The following is a 21874-nucleotide window of genomic DNA, read 5'->3' on the forward strand; positions in this document are numbered from 1 at the left end:
ATCCTGTAAGAGTTTCTAAAATTTTGATAGATAACTCTAAAAACGCTGTAGATTAGTACTTTCTAAAACTATACTGAGTAGTTAGACATTGAAACTTTTTTTTGAGACAAAACTAAACTTCTGATAAATTACGCATAAAACATCTGCTAATAAATAATGAAACTGATGCATAAAACTTTAAATGTAGTAAAACTCAAATTTACGATGAGCACTCGTGGAACTCGCGGACATGGTATAAGAGGCTGTGGTAGAAGCTGTAGGGGGTTCGAGCTGAGTCTTCCTCTCTGGTGCAGTATGCTGAATTTGTATACAAGTGAGACACTAGTTTCGCTTGCTACTGGGACTGGGTCTGAAAGTCGCTCGGCTAGGGATGACACACTGTCCAGGCCATGCTGAGGATATTTGAGAGGGTCACTGGACCCCATTCTAGAGCTGGGGGCTGAGGGCCAGTAACTGAACGACTCCGGTCCAATGGTGCTGAGTTGTTTAGGTGTGTCACTGGAGTCACCCTTAGTGTGGCCGAGTATTGGTTGGAGGCCACTGAGAGGATCATGAATGAGCTGGATTGCACTCTTGAGTAGAAACTAAAAGGTGGAGTCTCTTTGCTTCGCGATGAGGCTTATCAGTGTTAGTTGACAGTTAAGGAGGGTACCCAGCCTGATCGTCTAAGTTGGGATTTCTTTAAGACCACCTTCCAGAGTAAGTATGTGGGAGCTAGTTATGTGGATACTCGTAGATATGAGTTCATGAATCTCACGTAAGGGGATAGATCAGTGGCCGAGTTTCTAAGATTGAATCGCTACGCTCAAGGCATGGTGGCGTTTGAGTATGAGAGGTGCGTTTGGTTTAAGGATGGATTAAGGGATAATCTGAGGGTACTGATTGTTCCACAGAGGAAGCGAGAGTTTGTGGTGCTGGTTGAGAAGGCGAAGATCGCCAAGGATGTTGAACGTGTGGAGCACCAGAACAAGGATTGAGAGAGAGGTAGGTACGAGAGGGATTCAGAGACCTCTAGTTTTGTTTCGAGGCCTGAGAAAAAGGCTAGATCTGATAGGCCAGTTAGAGTGGGGGCTCCTGTTGCTCCAACTGGGTTGCAGCCATGTGGTGATTGTGGTAGGCACCATCCAGGCGGGTGTTGGAGGAGGATTGGGGCCTGTCTGAGGTGTGGATCTTTAGAGCACCGTATTAGAGGCTGTCCACAGTAGGTAGATCAGATGCAAGCTCCAGGTTCTGTGCAGCCTTAGAGGGCAGTTAAGTAGCCATCCAGGGGCCGTGGAGCAGCTAGGGGTGGTAATGGTTTAGGCCGTGGGTAGAGAGCACTAGGTAGAGGTTTTTCTCCTGAGGAGTGACCGGGTTGACTTTCGAATTGAGAGGTTGAGTTTAGGATTGAGCTTCTTCTGTGTACGGCTTTAGTGTTCGTCGCTCCCTCCTATATGGTACCAAAAGAGCTTACTGAGCTTAAGGCTTAACTACAAGGGCTTTTGGATTATGGTTTAATTTATCCTAGTGTGTCTCCGTGGGGAGTACTAGTTCTATTTGTTAAAAAGAAGGATGGGACCATGAGGATGTGCATTGATTACCGATAGCTGAATAAGTTGACCGTGAAGAATAAGTATCTGCTTTTGAGGATCGATGACCTGATTGATCAGTTCCGAGGGGCTTCAGTGTTTTCTAAGATTGATCTTATATCAGGGTATCATCAGTTGAGGGTTACGATTGCTGATGTTTATAGGACTACATTTAGGACTCGTTATGGACATTACGAGTTCCTGGTTATGACTTTTGGTTTGACGAATGCTCTAACCACATTCATGGATCTGATTAACTAAGTGTTTCATCCCTATTTAGATCAGTCTGCCGTAGTCTTCATCGACGATATCCTCATTTACTCTAAGATTGAGGATGAGCATGACGAGCACCTTGGGGTAGTGCTTCAGATTCTACGTGAGAAGCAGCTCTAGGCTAAGTTGGGCAAGTGCAAGTTCTGGTTACGAGAAGTAACTTTTTTGGGCATGTGGTATCTTTTGTGGGGATTTTAGTGGATCCAAAAAAGATAGAAGCTGTGCTGGATTGGAAACAGCCTAAGAACATATCTGAGATCCATAGCTTTCTAGGTTTGGCGGGATATTATCGGTGGTTTGTCGAGGGGTTCTCCTTGATTGCAGCTCCCTTGACCATGCTTCTGTGTAAGGGTGTGCCATTTATTTGGATTGATGCGTAACAATCAAGCTTCAAGAAGCTCAAGTTTGTTCTAACTCAGGCTCCTGTTTTGATATAGCCTAAATCTAATAAGGAGTTTATGGTGTACAATGATGCGGTGCACGTCGATTTGGGATGTGTGCTGATGCAAGAGGGTAAGGTGGTAGCTTATGCGTTGATAGCTTAAAACACACGAGGGAAATTATCTGACGCATGATTTGGAGTTAGCTGCGGTAGACTTTGCGTTTAGAATCTGGAGGCATTATCTGTATAGTGAGAGGTGTATTATCTATACCAATTACAAGAGCCTCAAGTATCTCCTTACTCAGAAGGAGTTGAACCTTAGGCAACGACGATGAATTGAGCTGCTTAAAGATTATGATTGCACCATAGAGTATCATCCTGGTAAGGCCAATGTGGTGGCCGATGCTCTAAGTCGTAGAGTGATGTCTAATTTGAGGGCGATGTTTGCTCGCCTTAGTTCGTTTGATGATGGGAGTTTGTTGGCTGAGTTGTAGGTTAAGCTTGGACTAATCAGATTCGAGATAAACAATTAATGGATGAGACTCTGGTTGTGCGATTCCGTTAGGTTGAGAGTGGTACTACTTCTGATTTTGGGTTAAATAATGATGGTGTGCTATGTTTTCGAGGGCGGATCTGTGTGCCAAATGATTCTAGCTTGAGATAGTCAATTTTGGGGGAGGCAAATAGTAGCCCTTATGCTATATATCCTAGTTGTAATAAGATGTATCGAGATCCCCGTAAACTGTACTGGTGGCCGAGTTTGAAGTGTGAGGTTACTAATTTTGTTGCTTGATGTCTGACGTGTCAGCAAGTTAAGGCTGAGCATCAGTTGCCTTCAGGTTTGTTGCAGCCAGTTAAGATTCCCTTATGAAAATAGGAACGTGTGACGAGGGACTTCGTTAGTGGGTTGCCCTTGACACCCACTAAGAAGGACCCTATTTAGGTTATCGTGGATTGATTGACCAAGTCTGCTCACGTCATTCCTGTTTGGACGGACTATTCTCTGCAGAAGCTAGCGAAGCTCTACATTTCAAAAATTATGAGATTGCATGGGTACTTGTTTCGATCATTTCTGATAAGGATCCTCGCTTCACATCTCGGTTCTAGAAAAAGTTGCATGAGGCTTTAGGTTTGAGGTTGGACTTCATTATTACTTTCCATCCTCAGAGAGATGGTCAATCAGAGAGGGTGATTCAGATATTGGAGGACATGCTTTGGAGTTGCGTGATTGATTTCTGAAGTAGTTGGAAGGATTATCTACCATTAGTAGAGTTCGCCTACAATAACAACTTCCAGTCTAGTATTCAGATGGCACCTTACGAGGCAATATATGATCGTAAATGTCGTACTCCGCTGTGTTGGAATAAGTTGGGTGAATGTCGGGTTTTGGGTCATAAGTTGGTTTTTGAGACCGAAGACAAGGTTAAGCTAATTCAGTATCGACTGAAGGCGGCTTCTGATAAGCAGAAGTCTTATGTGGATCTGAAGAGGCGAGATATTGAGTACATTGTGGGGGACTTCGTATTTTTTATGGTTTCACCGTGGAAGAAAGTTATGAGATTTGGCCATAAAGGTAAGTTGAGCCCTAGGTTCATTGGGCCGCATCGTATTCTGAAGCATCTAGGACCAGTCACTTATCATGGGAGCTACCTCCAGAGTTGAACCGTATCCATGATGTTTTTCATGTTTCAATGTTGAAGCGTATCAGTCTGATCCATCTCACGTAGTTTCTATTGAGGAGATCGAAGTTAGATTGGATTTGACTTTTAAAGAGGAGGCGATTCAGACTTTGCATCGAGATATCATATTTCTGAGGAGGAATTCCATTTCGTTAGTGAAGGTTTTGTGGCGGAATCATGGCATTGAGGAAGCCATGTGGGAACCTGAGGACTCAATGCGTGTAACAGCTGGATTTTGGGGCTAGTCGGAACAGTGGTTTCAGAAACCACTATTTCAAAGCTAGAGAAATTATTTTTTTTATTTTATGTGGTATGGCATGATTATATGAATGCATAAAAATTTTGGTAAGATAATTTTAGCGATTTCATGCTTAATTGCGAATAATGACTAAATCGCATAAAGGAAAAAAGTTTTTTTTTACTACCCAAATGTGTTAAATAGCTAGAGAACCAAAATTTAAGGCCTTTAAAGGGCAATTATACTATTTTAAATAGAGGTGGCCGGCCATAAGAGACAAGATTGGTCAAAATGTCAAAGTTAGGTGACATTTGGTGACTTAATTGATTAAAATAAAACAAAAGAAAAAGGGCCTATCATCTTCCTCACCTTTCCACCTAAATTTTTAGCCATTCTAAGGGTTTGAGAAGCTCAAAATTTTAGAAACTTCTCATCCTTGCAAGTAAGTAATTTAGATAGTTTTTATTGATGATTTTTTGCATTTTTAGAACTCTTGTAGCATGAGCTAACTAATGAAGGGACTATATTGCAAGATGGTTAAAAGTCTAGGGTTTTTCCATGAGAGTATTGATGCTGTTTTCTAAAATTTTATGGAAGAAAATGAATCATAGTTGTGAAATAAACAACTTTTGTGAAGTAGTTTTTATGGAAACCCTAACTAAGGACCATTTTGCATAAGCTATGAAATAGGTGATAAATGTGTGAAATAATGAGAATTTTGAGATGCTATAGTTAGAAAATGAATTCAGTTAGGCTTGGCTAATAAGGAAATTCGATAAAAATCAATTTTTGGGCATAGGGTAAAATCATAATTTTTACAAAGTTTAAGGGCAAAATGGTCATTTTACCAAAGTATGAGTCTCAAGTTGAATTGAATAATTTTTGTATTAAATAAGCTAAATTTTGACATTTAGATCAAGGAAAACGTAATTAGGGTCTTGATCGAGGGAGGAACAAAGTTTACGAGGATTTGGCTCGTTCCCATCATTTTGTGTCGAGGTAAGTACATATGTGAATAATGTGCCATTATAGTTTACAAGGATTTTGCTCGTTCCTATCATTTTGTGTCGAGATAAGTACATATGTGAATAATGTCATTATAGCTTATTTTAAACATTTTATCGATATCATGTAATATAATCTTACTTGTTACCATAGGAGCATAAATATTGTGATATAAGAGTAATCTACATGATGAATAAGTACGACGACATCAGGTTGAATATGAAATCCTCTTGAACCTCAGAAATAGTATAGGATACAAAAGGTATGTCATGAGGAACTATGTGGTCTGAACTCATGAGTTATGTCTGAGTTCATGAGATAAATGTTTTACGTAATGTGGGTCCGAGTACTAACATTGAGTGCAAACCTATGAGTAGCTCAATGAGCGGGCATTACATGATAGAGTTATGGGGTCTGCGTACTGACATGGCAAAAAGGCTCGTGAGTAAGTCAAAATGTGAGTATTACAAAGTACGAGGTAGATCTGACTACTTATATGGCACTTAAGTTTAAACTTTCTATATATCCATTAGTATTTCGAGTGTTCAACGGGTAGTTTGAAGAACGAGTTGGGGAAAATTTCAATGAGGTATGTTATTAGAGAGAATGAAATTAAGGTATTTTACGGATGATTACAGGTATGTATACTAAACCCATGAACAAAACCTTAGTGTGTAATGAGATGTAGTAAGTATGCATAAAGGAAGTGAAGAGTAAGATAGTGAGCTTAAAATGATATATCATTTAAGTATGATAAACCATTGTTTGATGAATGTGTTTTTTTTATTTACACTTATTTACATATATGTATTTATTAAGCTCCCATGCTTACCCTCTTTCCTTTCCATTTTCTTATAGTGCCGCCAAAGTAGTTGGTAGATCATTGCCTACGTCGAGGAAGCCAGCCACACTATCCTTGAAGCACTTGGTATAGCTAGTTTTATCATTTTGACTATGGTATTTATAGGAACTTTTGATTTTATTTTGGTGTCACATTGTTTTGGGGCCAAATGTGTTGGCTTGTTATAGTATTTGACTCCTTTTGTATAAGGCCACTAAAATGGCTAATTTTGAAAGTCATTATATGAATGCAAGATAGTCTTTCATGAATGTGAAATTGTTGGCATGGTTGAATAAATGAAATGTATATAGGCCTTAGCTATGGTTGTTGGTTGTGAAATCATATTAAGTTAGACTTTGATATGTTGGTTAGTAGTAAATTTTGTTTCAGGGTGGCATAGGGCTTGGTAAATAACCTTATATTGTCCATACGGTAGACACACGAGCATGTGTCTAGGCTGTGTGTAACACACGATCAGCCCCATGGGCGTGTTACATGGCCGTGTGTCCCCTGCACGTAAAATTTACAAGTCAGTATGCATGGTAGTAAACACATGGGCAGAGACACGACCGTGTGTCTCAACCGTGTGAAGGGGACGACTTAGCATACGTGCGCGTGCCTTGGCTGTGTGACCCTTAAGGGTTGTTGACGTTAGAAACAGAATGTCAAGGTTTTTAGACACGGGCCAGGACACAGGCGTATCATGCCCGTGTAAAGGACATGGGCCACAGACACGGGCGTGTGTCAGGCCATGTGAAAACCCCTGTAGGTTCAAATTTAGAATTTAATTCACATGGGCATGGGACACGGGTGTGTCCCTAGATGCTTAGGCCATGTGTGTCACACGGGCCATCAGCACGGCCATGTTATAATGACCACACGAGCGTGTTGCCCTTCCACACGGGCGTGTGCCCTGTTTCAAGAGTTATTTATCTAAAGTTAGTTAAAGGGCCCAGTTTGGTCCCAAATGGTTTCTAATGGAGGTGTTGGGGCCTCGTAGGCCCATATTAAGGAGTTTAGAGAAAGTTCGAAAAATTTTTAATTTGACCGAGTCTTAATGATATCGAAATGATTGTATGCATGTGATTAAGTGTGGTAACGGCTCGTATCCCGTCCCGGCATAGGGCTCGGGTGTGGGGTGTTACAATGCATCAGCAGTATCCTCATATGTTTTGATTAAGTAAATTTTGAGGTTGAAATTTCTGTTAGGAGGTAGAGTTGTAACTCCCTGACCTTCTTATTTTTGTAAGCGCTTGACATAAATGTGTATCTACTTCAGTGGTTAAGTGTTCTGGGTGTGTGTGGGAGGTCTCAAGTTCAAGCCTTACCTTTAGTAATTTTTGTTATTTTTTTTGGAATTAAGATTTATCTTTGTAAATCCATGTTAGAATGAGCCTGCTGGTTCGAGTGGTAAGGAGTTAGTGTGCTCGAGGTCCTGTGTTCGAATCCCTACGAGAGCATAGGTAGTTATTTTTGCTCAGTTTTGTGATAAAGTTTCAGTTTTATTACAAATTTGAGTAGTGGTTGATCAAGATGTGAATTAGTGGCGAGTTATCAGAATATTTCAAAAAAAATTGTTTCTCCCTCATCCAGAGAATTTTTTTACGTCAGTTTCACTTCTTCCCTCTACTAAAAATCTGCATCTACCTCTCTCTTTCTCTTTTTGATCTCTGTTTCAGTTCGTCTCTTTTTATGCAGCATTTGTTTTCACTCGTTCAGTAAGTTGTGTATTGTTAGAATTTAACGTTGTTTCGGTTAAGTGTTTAACGAGAGAGTTTGTTTTTGTTACTCTCGGTTTAGGCGAAGGACATGATTTGGCAGGGGTTTCTGCAGCAGTTTAAGTGTTTGAGGTTTTTACCCATTATCGATAAGTATTCATGTGCATTGCTTAATGTGTAAGGCTTTGGGTTGTGAAGGAATCACGGTTGAGTTTTGTTAGTGTTACTAAATTTGGACTTTGGAAATGTCGATTGTAGGTTCTGGGAGGCTCGGGTGTGATTTAGCATAAAATCAATACTAAGTGTGTAACCGAATCGTAGAAAATAAGGTTTCGGCAATAGCTGAAAAACTGTTCTATCGAAGCCACATGGGCGTGTGGTCACCCATATAGTAGTTCGTGTGCGATAACAAGTTCGTGTCATCGACGTAGGCATGGTCGTGTACAAGACACGGCCGTGTGGTGGCTCGAGTGTGGCTGTGTGGGCCCAAATGGGCATGACACACGGGCATGTAGATTCTTGGGCCAGGCTGTGTAGGCCACACGGCATGTGGGCCCATAATTCTGAAATATTCCCTAGGGTCACGCGGGTCGTTCCGTTCGACTGTGGACCTACCGTTGGGTCGGTAAGGGTTAATTAAACCCTTATCTGTATGCTATGAATTTTTTCTAGATTGTTCTGATTATGATGCTAATGTATGCCTGATTATACTGTTATATATGTATCTGTTATTTTTATAAAGCATGTTAAGCATATTTAGTATGATAATTATGTATCTGATATCTACATCTATTTTCGGGTGGGTTATATATATATGTGGAGAAAGTGTTTTGTATGGCGATCATCACCTATATTCTGGCAGTCTGGCTGCACTATATCTGATACGTGTCGTAACGACACAATATGTTGTGTAATGAGGGTAGGTGTTTTTAATCCTACATGGTGTGATAGGATGGTCGGAGTTGGTGTGTAGAGGATTGGGGTAGGACTTTGCATATCTGAATCTGTACATTTGTTTCTGTAACTGTATCTGAGATTGGCATAAACCCAGTTCTGTATCTGACTGTCTGAAATGTTCTGTATGATTGCTTGTCTAATTCTGTTGGGTTACACACTGAATTTACGTAAACTCACATCTGTTTGTCTGTTCTGTCAAGTAATCCTCAGACTTAGGTGGATCGGTGCGGCGAAGACACAGCGGTGGCCATTATATCGTAAACAGTTAAACTTAGTTCTTTTGGTTTATTTTAAATCTTGGACTTATTTGAGAGTAGTAATTTTTGGGGACTCTCTGGACTGTTTGGTTTTGAACTGTTTATTTTTGGATTTTTTGTTAGTTTGACTGCTTTGGTAAAATTGTTTATTAAAACGACGGTTTTTATGTAAGCGATGGTTTTCTTAAAAATACGTCTACGTTTCCAAGCTATAACGAATAAGGCTTCCACTGTAATAAGTTTTGGTAAAGAAACTAACTAATTTGTGGTTTTTAGTATATTTCAAAGATTAATGTTTTACCAAGTCAACACGGTTTCCAAAACCCATTTCTTGTGACATCACCAGATTCGGCCATAACGTCTAGGTCGGGTTTGGCGTGTTACACATTCGAATCACACACGGCATGGGGCTTCACTCACGGTCTAGTCACACGACCATGTGGCCCTTAAAACTCAAAAATTACAATTTTTTCTTGACTTTTATTATTTCACTCAAATCAGTCTCTGATTAGGTTTTTAATGGCATTTAGAGAACTAAATTATGCAATTAGGTCTTGGATTAGGACTAGATCAATGAGATATATGGATGATTGAATTTATTACTTGAATTACTCCTTATTGATTGCCTGAATAGTCAATAATATTACATGTACTATATGAATACCTAATTGTATGATCCAAATACTTAATTGTTTGCAAAATTGGATGCTTAACTTATTCATGACTTTCATTAATTGGATATGAGATTAAAGGTAAATGATATATTGGTTGAATGTCTTGGAATGTATTTATTTTGAATTTGCATAGGTTGGGATAATATGATCGAAGGAAGAACCGGGAATATAACTGCATTTAATCTTTCGTTGTGTACTCACAATTACAACAAATTCCAACTGCGACGATCTTGCTATGTACCCACAATTATAGCAGATCCTAAATTGTGACATTTTCACTATGCTCTGACGGTCCCTCTGACAGCTCTTATCTATGATATGGTCGTGTTTTCGCAGTTACCAACAACTTTAATCTGCAATTAACCGAATCCAAATGTGATATTAAGTCCACAAAACAGAGTGATTGTGGAGGGAGTTCTGTGGAACTCCCAATTTCGGAGCATTGGTGGTTGGGGGTAGGACAACTGATTTTTAAACTGATTTTTGTGTGACATATTTAACAATTTATACATACATGACAGAATTTACTTGATGAAACAATTGATTTGATTTATGTGCATATGTCTTTCATGAACAATATGAATAACTCTGAAATTGATTCAGTTGATTGTCTATGTTTGAGAATATTATTATTGCTTGACTAGAGTAGTAACACTGAATTATCATATTTGAAATTGACAGGTATTTATAATCGATTGTTATTCTTGGTAATGATGTACGATGTTATTGAATGTCTAAAAATATAACTGTATAATTTGATTTATTGTAAAGGGACTCACACTAAGCTTTCATAGCTCACCACCTTTATTTTTCTTTTTTTTTTCAGATAACCCACAAGGTTAGGACACAGACTTAGCATTCGGAGGGATTGGTTTGGAATATTGATTTCTATATAAAAGTATTTTAGACTGATTATTTTATAATTATGGTTATTTGAAACTATATTATTATTGTGGCATGAGATTTAGTTTACGATTTTTTCTTAGGCATGAATGACATTTAAATCATTTAGGCTATTAGAATATGAATTTTCATTTAATTAAGTATTAAACATGTTTTTTTATTAAAATTATGTTAATATCACTTTTCCAATGCTAAATTGTAATTGTGTTTTGTTAAAAAAATAATTCATATTTTCAACTAAGTTTTCAATAGTAAACATCGTTATAATGAAGATTTAAAATTAATTGTTTTTCTTAAAACTCCTGAGTTTTTTTTGAAAAGAGACTAAGCTTTCTTCCAAAATAAATATTTTAAATTGATTGTTTTATAAACCCCAATCGCTACTAGGCCATTTCGATGGTGATGTAATCTCTCGAATTTGGGTCCAACATCTAGGCCGAGTTGGGGAGATTACACTGCACAATCATCCGCCACACACCATAAGTTCCCTAGAAGCCGACATCCAAACACCAAAATAGTAAGAGTTGAAGCTCAATGTGGATAAACCACCAGTAACAGTATATAGTAGAACTACCAATAATTTGCAGACAAGCTGCCAATAAGTTGCGATAAGTTGCCAATACTCCAACAATACTTCAGGGCATACATATATTGCTAAACAATAATATTGTGGATTAACCGTCAGTACTCCACATAACTCCTCTGTCACCAATCAATACCCAAGCCCATGCAATGCAATATGACATATCAATAACATAGCATATCATGCAAATCAGTATCAGTATCAACAACAATGACATGCTTATCCATGCAATCAATATACAATAACACATCATACAATACAAAAAGCATACAATCAGTAATTTCTGTTGGCATTTACACAATTACTTAATCACAATAAAGGCCTTTAAACATTCTACCATTACCCTTTTAGTACTTGTCTTAATCAATGACCAAAAATATTTTAATAGTGGAGTGACTATAAATTGCAATTGATCTAATAGGAGTGATTAAATTAACAAAAAAAATCAATGACCAAACTAAACGCGTGTTAAAACTTGAGTGACTATTTGGGTTGTTTATCATAAATTTTTTATACTGAATTATTTATTTAAAAATACATTATATAATATATTATGTATTGTATACCACAATAAGGTCAAGTCTAGGGTGTATTATTGTTTAGCAAGATAATGTAGGATTCTTCTATGTTGAATCACCATATCTTAAGTTCAAAGGGTTATAGGTGTAGGGCACTGATATGTGTCTAAAGTTAAGTTTACCAATTTTCATGAACTTAAAACACAAAGATTTTACACAAAAAGAATCAAGAAAAGGATACAAGTGTAGATATTTATTTTACATATTAAATACATGAGGCAATATAATACATTCATATTTATATGAACAACATTATTTATTTAGAAAAATTATTTATTAATCTTTATCGATTTTAAGTAATTATAATCCATTAACAGTGAATTAAACACTTTTGGACCAATTTTATTTGGATTAAACAATTAAACAATTAAAACTATACTTTTATTTTTTTTAAACTACATCGCAAGTTACTCTAAAATAGTGTCGTTCCTATTTCGATCATTCTAAATTTTTTTTGTCAATTTAGTCATTTTAATTAAGATAATTGCTCAAGTGGTTACTATCGTTCAAAATTTTGTTAATCCAGTAACTGATTGTTGACGTGACATTTTTTTTTTACTTTTTACTTAAGTTAGAGACCTCTCCATAGTTAATTCAAAATAGTTTTTTTGTGTATTTATTTGCAACATAAAAACCACTAATTATCATTACCGCCCATCCCCTGCCCTCGATCTTTATCGCTCCTCATTATGCTGCGCTCGTATCATAAGAACCACCTTACACAAGAACCACCTTACACAACTACTACTCCAACATGGGTGATGAGACTGTTGGACTAAATGAGGATCATAAGAACAAACCGCTTTTCGTAAGTAGGAGTCCATGAATGAGGGAACAATAACACTTATCTTGAAAGCTTCAGCTTTATATTCTATTTTATGATAATACTCGAGTCATGCAACTGCAAGAAATGGATGCAACGACATTTCGAGGGTTTCAAAGCCATGAATGGCACATCTGTATGGTAAGCAACTTGGATTCAACATCATCTATGATCTTTGAAACTCATTTATTCCCCACTGCATTATTCCATATTTCGGGCTTTGTGTTTTACCAAAACTCTTCTTCTTCTTTTTTCCTCTTTTAACTGTTCCAGTCGACTTCTATCTGAGACGAAAACTCTAGCGATTTGGTTTTTGTAACAATTCAACATCCAAATGCATATCGACCGATAACAATAATTTCATCAAGAAAAAAACCAGTATAACTTCCCAAAAACCTGAAATTTTTGAAGTGGAGGATCATGTTGATGCAAAGTGTAGATAATGATAACCCCAATATGATCTCAAGAGTAAAGTTTTGTATAGTAACCAACAAATATTTTTCTTTTCATTTTTTCTTAAATGAATCCGATTGTGTATATTATAAGTACATAAGGTCCAGCTGATGCGGACAATCTCTTTTAATGATAAGTGGCATTTCCTTTTAATGAAATGTGGTACTCTCTTTATATTTTAATTAAGATATTTTTCTATTTTAATATAAAGTAAGATAAAAAAAATTTAAAAATAATGTATATATATATATATATGACTTGACGAGTTTAAACAATAAAAATCTAAGTACAATTTTTTCATATTTTAATCTAATAAATTTAAATCATATTTTAATTTATTTTTTCTTTCTCAAATTCTAATTTCTTTTTTATTAAAGGAATTTCACCATAAATTTAAATATATATATATACAAAAATATGTGATAAATGGTTATATAAAATTTGTTTTCTCATTTTCTCATATTTAATTACATAATACTTACTATTTAATTACATGATATTCAATATAAATATAACAGTTTTGTCAGCATATGCTACCTTCTTTAATTTGACAAGTTTAAAACACTGCAAATCAAGTTTTTTTTTAATTTTTCTGTAAATTCTCAGTGATGGAATGGTTGAGTGGTTCAAAACACAATTTTTATGATTTGAAGTCTAAAATTCTCCAATTTGATGAAAACGATGAACCACAGTAGAAAAATCTAAAATTTGATATTTCCTCCCGCAGAATAAAATTCAGGTAATTTGTATAATAATTAATTGTATACATACTATATTTCTTAACTATTTCTATTTCTATGTATCATTTCAATTGTTTATATATATTTAATCCTCTTTTTTCCATAAGCCCTATTCTTACAACATTAAAGAAGTCAAATTTTAGTAATAGTATTACAAATTTAATTGAAGAAGTTCAATTATATTTTGATCTACATAAGGAGCACGACAAAATTTGTAAAGAAATATTTGAAGAATTGGAGCAGTGTTAAAAGAATCTAAATGACTACAGAAACAAATTTTTGGAATGAACTTCAATTATTAGTGAAAATAGAAATTTAGACTATCATAATTTATTTCCTTTGTTTCATCATTAGCAAATAATTTTTAATGTAAAAATACTGTAATTGTTTTAATTTATTATCTTTTGTTTTGTTAATTTTATGTTATATTTCATAAAGAGATTTTATCGAAAAGGAGATAGATGCAGTTAAAGCAATCGAAGAAAAAATACAACAGAGTACACTCAAAATAATGAAGAGGAAACCAAAAGGATTAAGAAGTATTGAGAGAAGATCGACAAAATCAAGAAAGTAAGAGATGAATACATCCACACGGTTGTGAAAATTACTCACGAGAAAGAAAAAAATCTGAAACTTAAGCATCAACTTAGAGAGCTAATTAATACATCAGAGTAAACAGTTAGTTCTTATAAATAAATCTTATTATATTTTTCAAACAAGAATAAGAGGATTAAATATAAACAATTGAGAGCTCGATATTTTGCATTGTCAACCACTTTTATTTCGGATACTTGATTTAACGATGACAATAGCTCAATTGCAAAATCATGCATTAATTGAGATTGAAAAGATCATAAACAAGAATGCGTGAGCTCCAGTTTGTTCCTTTTACCAATTTTGATCCACATTATAACGAAGTTAATTCATTAACCAAGGAAGAAGTGGATTATGATAGAGATGAGTTGTAGTACAACAGCGTGAATTGTATACTAGTCTCAATGTCATACGATGCAGTCATCAACTTTGTTTAAAGTGCTGCTAGACGCTTCATTTTTGTGTATGGAATTGGTGGCATGGGGAAAACATATTTATAGAGTACAATCACTGTAACAGCCCGTTTTCGGTTAAATCGAAACAGCGGTTTTGGGACTACTAATTTGATCCCGAAAAGAAAATTTATTTTAAAATTATTTTATGGTCTACAGTACAATAGTAATGTCGCATAAAAATTTCGTAAAGAAATTTTACTGATTACATGTTTAATTTGATAAAGGACCAAATTGCACAAAGTGCAAAAGTTGATTTCTAATAGCTAAAGGGATTAAATAGCTATGAAATTCAAAATTTGAGGTCCTTAAATGGTAAATAGACCATTAAAAATGCTTTGTTGTTAAGGATGATGATTCATCCATGGAAAATAAAACAAAGAAAAGGATGAAATTGGAAAGTGAAAAAAAATAAAAATATCATTAATTTATCATCTTCTTCCCCCCCTCAAAAAAAAAAATACATGGAAACCCTAGGAAATCATAATAGCTTAATTTAGCTATCTCGAGGACTAATTTGTAAAGTTATTAAAGTACTAGGGTTTTTCCATGGATGAGTATGCTGAAATTTTGAAATTTATGGTAGAAAATGAAAGGTTGTTGATAGATAAACAACTTTTGTAAAGTGAATTTTGATGAATTTATGATTTTAGGACTAAATTGTAAACTTGTAAAATTCATGGAAAAATATGAATTTTTATAAAATACATGGGCTATAAATATTATACGAGAAATTCAGCTAGGCTTGAAATAAGGATTAAATTGCATGAATTTCATTTTCCAAGCTTAGGGACGAAATCGTCATTAATTAAAAGTTTATGGGCAAAATGATAATTTTCCGTAAGAAGTGGATTGGATTGAATTGAGTATGAATTATATTAAATTGGTGCTAAATTTACTCGTATAAATCCGGATAGACTGAATTCGGAGTTAGAGCGAGGAAAAGAGAAAGTGTCGAATTAATAGATTTTACGTACACGAACATTTATTGAGGTAAGATCGTGTAACTTAATTATGTATATCAATATGTTTGAATCACATGTTGTATTTGTGTAAATTGCATAAATGTTTAATATATGAAATTAATCACATACCCGATATTGTTTGATAAATGATAAGTCCCATATGAATAATGAAATACGATGGATACAGTATTTTCCCGTATTGATTATAGTTCTGCATATGTTGCGGACATTACTGCTCGGATGAGCATCCTGATAAAAGCCTTCTCGAGCATTCCTGTTTCATGGTTCTTGCAAGCATCCTGATCGATAGTGATTCTGCATGTGTTGCGCACTACCGCAGCTCTTTGTGAGCGTCCTATTACATGATTCGATCGGTTGTGATCTAGCATTTATTGCAAACATAAATGCAGCTCTTTATGAGCGTCCTGATATAGGCTCTTATGAGCTTCCTGACATGGATCACTTGAATTTCCTGTTATGCTATCTAGAGTTCCTGTTACATGGCTCTTTGTGAGCATTCCTGATAGGCTCTTCAGGAGCTTACTGATTAAAAGTTCTTTGTGAACTTTCTGTTATAGACTCTTATGAGCTTCCTGATATAGCCCGAATAAGCATTCTGTTACATGACTCACATGAACATCCTATTATATGGCTTGAGAGTGTGTTTCATGATTATGTGCCCTTATGGGTACCCCTGAACATGAATTGACGACTTCTAATTTGTACACTTCGGGTGTACTACCTATGTATCCATCGATGTTTTCAATGATTCAACGGGCAAAACCCTGACATGAGAAAATATGAATACGAAATGAATTATTACATGTATCTACCTGAAATACATGAAAATGATGATACATGATATACGGAAGTATGAGATGGTGATATATGAACATGGAACTTGTTTGATGAATATGTTCATCTAAGTTTATAGATTTGTACACTTCGAGTGTATTTTCTCGGGTTTCCATTAATATTTTAATTGATTTAATGAGCAAATTCCTCACATGAAATAATCTGAGCTTGAGACGAAATATTATGAAAATGTACTTGAAATACATGGGAATGATTTGTATATGCTATTTGAATTCATGATGTGGAAAGTATATGTATATGGGAATTTTGTTATTATTGAGCCCGTTCATGTTTCTTGATGTTTATACAAGACAGTATGACTTAGAAATGAACTATTACCCTTTTGTACATGAAGTACATGGAAATGACATTACCTAATATAATGATGCATGAATTGGTTGTTACATGAATGTGAATCGTGCTTGATGAATTTTTTCATCAATGATTAAGGACTATTATATGTGATTTCTTAGCTAACATGATGAGGATATGCGTTTAGGGCTTGTGACCAAATTAGTTGATAGTGCCTTGCATGTTTATTTTGAACATAAATATACGGTAAGTTATTTACCATGTTATACGAACTTACTAAGCATTTCATGCTTACTCTATTTTATTTTCCCCTATTCCATAGTAATTCAGAGGCTCGTTGGATTGGAAGCTTGGCAGAGATCACTCACACTATCCATCAGCCCATCTTGGTATATATGATAAATTAATTATGGTTCTAATGACATGTATAGGTTAATTAACCAAAGTTGGCATGTAAATGTTTGGGTTATAACTAGCCATTGGTTTGACTTGTGATGAACAGGTTTTGATATGTTATAAACGAGGCTATAACATGTTTGGTGTGTGCTTAAATGGTTGAATGATAGAAATCATGTTGGCATACCGATGATTAATTCTAGCATATTTGGTAAAATATGGATATAGGTGAATTTGATAAGTTAAGTAAGTTTTGTATGTTTGATTACATGATGGTAAAGTGTATTTGAGGTGCTTAAGAGCACTTTGGTTGTATGTGATGTTATGTCATGCATGAGACTCAATTTTGACTTGAATTAATTGTTTTAAAAATGGGTTGTGAATATGTAAAAGTATTGGTGTAAGAGGAAGACAAATTGGGTGAAAAAAGTGGCTTGAAAATAGCCTATTTTTGTCCACATAGGCAGAGACACGGGCGCGTGTCGTAGCCGTGTGTGACACACAGCCTAGCACATGGGCGTGTGATTTGGCCATGTGTCCCCTACATCTTTAAAATGTCAAAACAAAATCCTCAGAATTGATCACATGGCCTGGCACACGGGTATGTGGCTTGGCCATGTGACCCTTGCACCTAAACACAGTCTAGCACACGTGTAATGACCCAAATTTTACGGTTATCGAAAAAGTGTATTTTCAGGTCTCCTTTTTTGAAAAATGGATTCATAAATATTTATTAAAAATACTTACGAAGTTAACCGAGTGGTTAATTAGAGTTTTATTTAAGTGAATTTAGCTCAATTAAGGGTAATTGGATAAAAGGATTAAATTGAATGAAGTGTGAAAGTTTAATTATAGAATAAAGAAAATTGAATGGATTAAATAAGCAAATAAGCCAAAGTGAATGCCAAGTGTGTGATAAAAATAATACATGTGTAATAAATATTATACATACATTTGTAATACATGTATGTATTTACTTATTATTTAAGTAAATATTATTATTTTATATTAATTAAATAAAGTAAATAATTAAATAAATTAAATAAAGACAAGTGTATGGTAATAATAATTTATATGTGTACCAATGATATACATACATTTGTAATATACATATATACTTACCTATTATTTAAGAATAATATTATATTATATTATATTATATTATATTATAATTAAAACATAAAAGTAAATGAAACAAAAGAAATAAAGAAAAGAAAAAAGAGAATGAACGAAATAGAGAAGAACAGGGGAGAAAGAAGGAAAGAAAGAAAGAAAGAAAAATAAGGAGAAACTGAGGTTTTAAGGTTCCAAGCTAATTTGTAAGTCAATTTAGCCCATTTTCTTATGATTTTTGAGTTTTTGGAACCCTATAGATAAATACTACTTGATTTAAGTTGATGTTCTGAAAGATATTAGATTTCTAGATATTGTTTATGTTGAATAAATTGAAGAATTAAGGGTTAAATTGATAGAAATTCAAGTTAGAAATGAAATAAGGATTGAATTATAAATTAATTCATAAGTTTTGAATGGCAGAGACTAATTTGAAAGAATTTCAAAATTATGGTCCTATGGTGAAATTAGAGAGTTGAAATAAGTCTAAAGTGGAAATTGAATGAAAATATTGAGCTAAATTTAAAGAATAAAAGTTAGTCTCGATTTAGGGGCTAAATTGGAATCAAGGCAAAAGTTGGATAGAAATTGAAATATTCAATATAAAAATTGAATGGTAGTGTATTGATAATATTTAATTGATTTCCATAGCTAGAGTCGTGCCAGAAAATCTCAGCTAAGTAAGGGAAAGACACAGTTGATGAGGGATAGCTCGGAAATTATAGTTTTTATTTCTATAATCCGAATTTAATACTTAATTGTTGAATTTATTACTTGATAAGTATAGAAAGTATTTAAAGGTAAATATTTGAATAGGAATAAATATTGATTGGAATTAAAGAGTGAATTTTATTATTAATTGTTATATTTTGATTAAATGTTATGGTAAGCAATTAAGGTAAGCATTATTGTGTTTTATGATTGAAATGGATTAATTTGGTATATGTGATTGATGTGGAATTGGATATTGAATGAATGTTATATTTGAGAAAATGAAATTAAAATATGATTATTGAATGGAAATTGAAATGGTTTGAATTGAATTATTGATCAAATGTGTTAAAGAATTGAAATATGGAAATTGGAGATTGAAATGGAGTTTATTGAAAATAAATTGGAAAAAAATATATTGAATACCCTATTAACAGTATCGGGCTAAGTCGGATATAGTTGGCATGCCATAGGATTGGAAGTGTTCAGGGATATTCTGACTTTTTGTCGATGAGACACTATAAGTGTTGCCTTACTGTTACTGTTCCAGATTCGTTCCGAAGAGGTACTCCGTACCTTACTGTTACTGTTACTGTTCTAGATTTGTTTCGATGAGGTACTCTGTGTACCGCTACTGTTACTGTTACTGTTACTTCTACTATTACTGTTACTGATATGGTGTATTCCGGCTTCGGCCGATGAAACACTGTATACTATCCCGGTGTGTGGGTTGGATCCGTGTATCCGTCCAGGTCTGAGTCATGTTAATAGGGGTAAAAAAGGTACTGAATAACTGACTGTTACTGAATAATTTATTGTTACTAAAAAAAACTGATCGTTACTGAATAAATGACTGTTACTGAATAGATGATTATTACTGAAAAACTGATTATTATTGATGACTGACTAATACTGAACAATAAAGATCAATTGATCGTTACTGAATGATGATGATAAATTGATTGATACTGAAAAATATTGACTGATACTGAGCTTGGATTATATTAGATTACTGAATGAAATGTGATAGTTGAATATTATTATTGAAAATTTAATAGTAAACAAGAAGTATAAGTGAGACATATGAATGGAAAATATTATTGTTTAAATGATTTTTGAATTTATTTTGAAAAGCTAATCGGGTTAATAGATGATAAAGATCGAATGAGTTATAAAGAATTTATCCATGAAATGAATAATTGAATATTTGTAACACCCCTATCCCGTAACCGTCGCCGGAATAGGTAAGGGGCATTACCGGACTTGTAACTCATATCAGAACAGTAAAATTTTGAACTTTTTCTTGAAATAAAGATCATTCATTTCAATAAGTACTAAGCACAGCCAGGGATAAAATTCAAACTTCTCTAAGTAAACATTCAAAAGATGCCATTTTCGCATGGCTTATATACATTAACCAAAAATATTCTTCCGCCACTAGTCTATTCTATACATGCCATAAAATAACTCAAAACATAACAGTAACAAGCAGTGGATAGTGATAGTGTGACTAGTTGTTGACGATCCCCGAGCCTGTAGCTTCGAAGTGAGATCTATAAAACAGAGAAAACAAAGTAAACGGAGTAAGCATTACATGCTTAGTAAGTTTTAAGCAGTGTCAACAGATAACAATCAAATTATAACATAGTTGTTCGTATTTATATTTCACTCTTCCTTCGGGCATACCATCCCTTTACCGAATATGCACATCTCATCATATACAATAGGCAGATAAACTTTCACATAAAAGTGAGCTCATGTGACATAGATATACTGCAAAATTTCACATAACCTCTCACACTGATCCGATGTCACATAATCATAGGAATAGTCTCATAGATTGCTCACATATGCATCACATAACTACCTTATGATTTAGTTCAAATCAAGCTCACATATAAACTTGGAGTACATACCTGTTTAACCTTTCGCATTGAATATATTTATAAGCAATTCTTATTACGAAGTCTTATAGCTTTAACCTCTACTCGGATTTTCAGCGAGACCTTTGGCTCAGATGAAATCTCCACACGAAGTTATCGGGTCTTACCCGGACAAAATCTCCACACGTAGTCTTCGGGTCTTACCCGGAATATATTTCCAAGTTTCATGTACATTTAATCACATGTTATAACATTCACATCGACTGTCATATTTGTAATTCATTTGCCTCATCAAATATCTAATAATACACACCTTTCACATTTGGTCATTCGGCCACAATATACACACATCTCCTACATATTTCACACTAGCCCTTCGGCTTTACCACATATACATATCTCATACATATTTCACATTAGCCATTTGGCTTTACCACATATACATATCTCATACATATTTCACATTAGCCATTCGACTTTACCACATAAACATATCTCATACATATTTCACATTAGCCATTCGGCTTTACCACATATACATATATTTATCTTGTGCATCAATTTCAGCAATAGCTTATAAACAACTCAAATAGTTTCATCAATGTTTTCAACAAATTCACATATTCACTACAAGCTGTTTTCCTGAGCAATAGTCACTAAATTATTTATAACTGGAGCTACAAAACTCAAAATCAATTTCCGTTAATTTTCCCTGAATATATACTCATATATCTTCCATCCATAAAATTTTCAGAATTTTAGGTTTGGCCAATCAATACCATATTTTTCTTAAAGTTTCCCCTGTTTCACTATTTGACTAATCTGACCACTCTTCACTACGAATCAAATTTCTCATTGTACAGAATTCAAAATATGTTCCATTTGATTTAATTTGAAACTAGACTCATTAAGGAGTCTAAG

Source organism: Gossypium hirsutum, chromosome A10 (genome assembly GCF_007990345.1).
Source record: "Gossypium hirsutum isolate 1008001.06 chromosome A10, Gossypium_hirsutum_v2.1, whole genome shotgun sequence".
Classification (NCBI taxonomy): domain Eukaryota; kingdom Viridiplantae; phylum Streptophyta; class Magnoliopsida; order Malvales; family Malvaceae; genus Gossypium; species Gossypium hirsutum.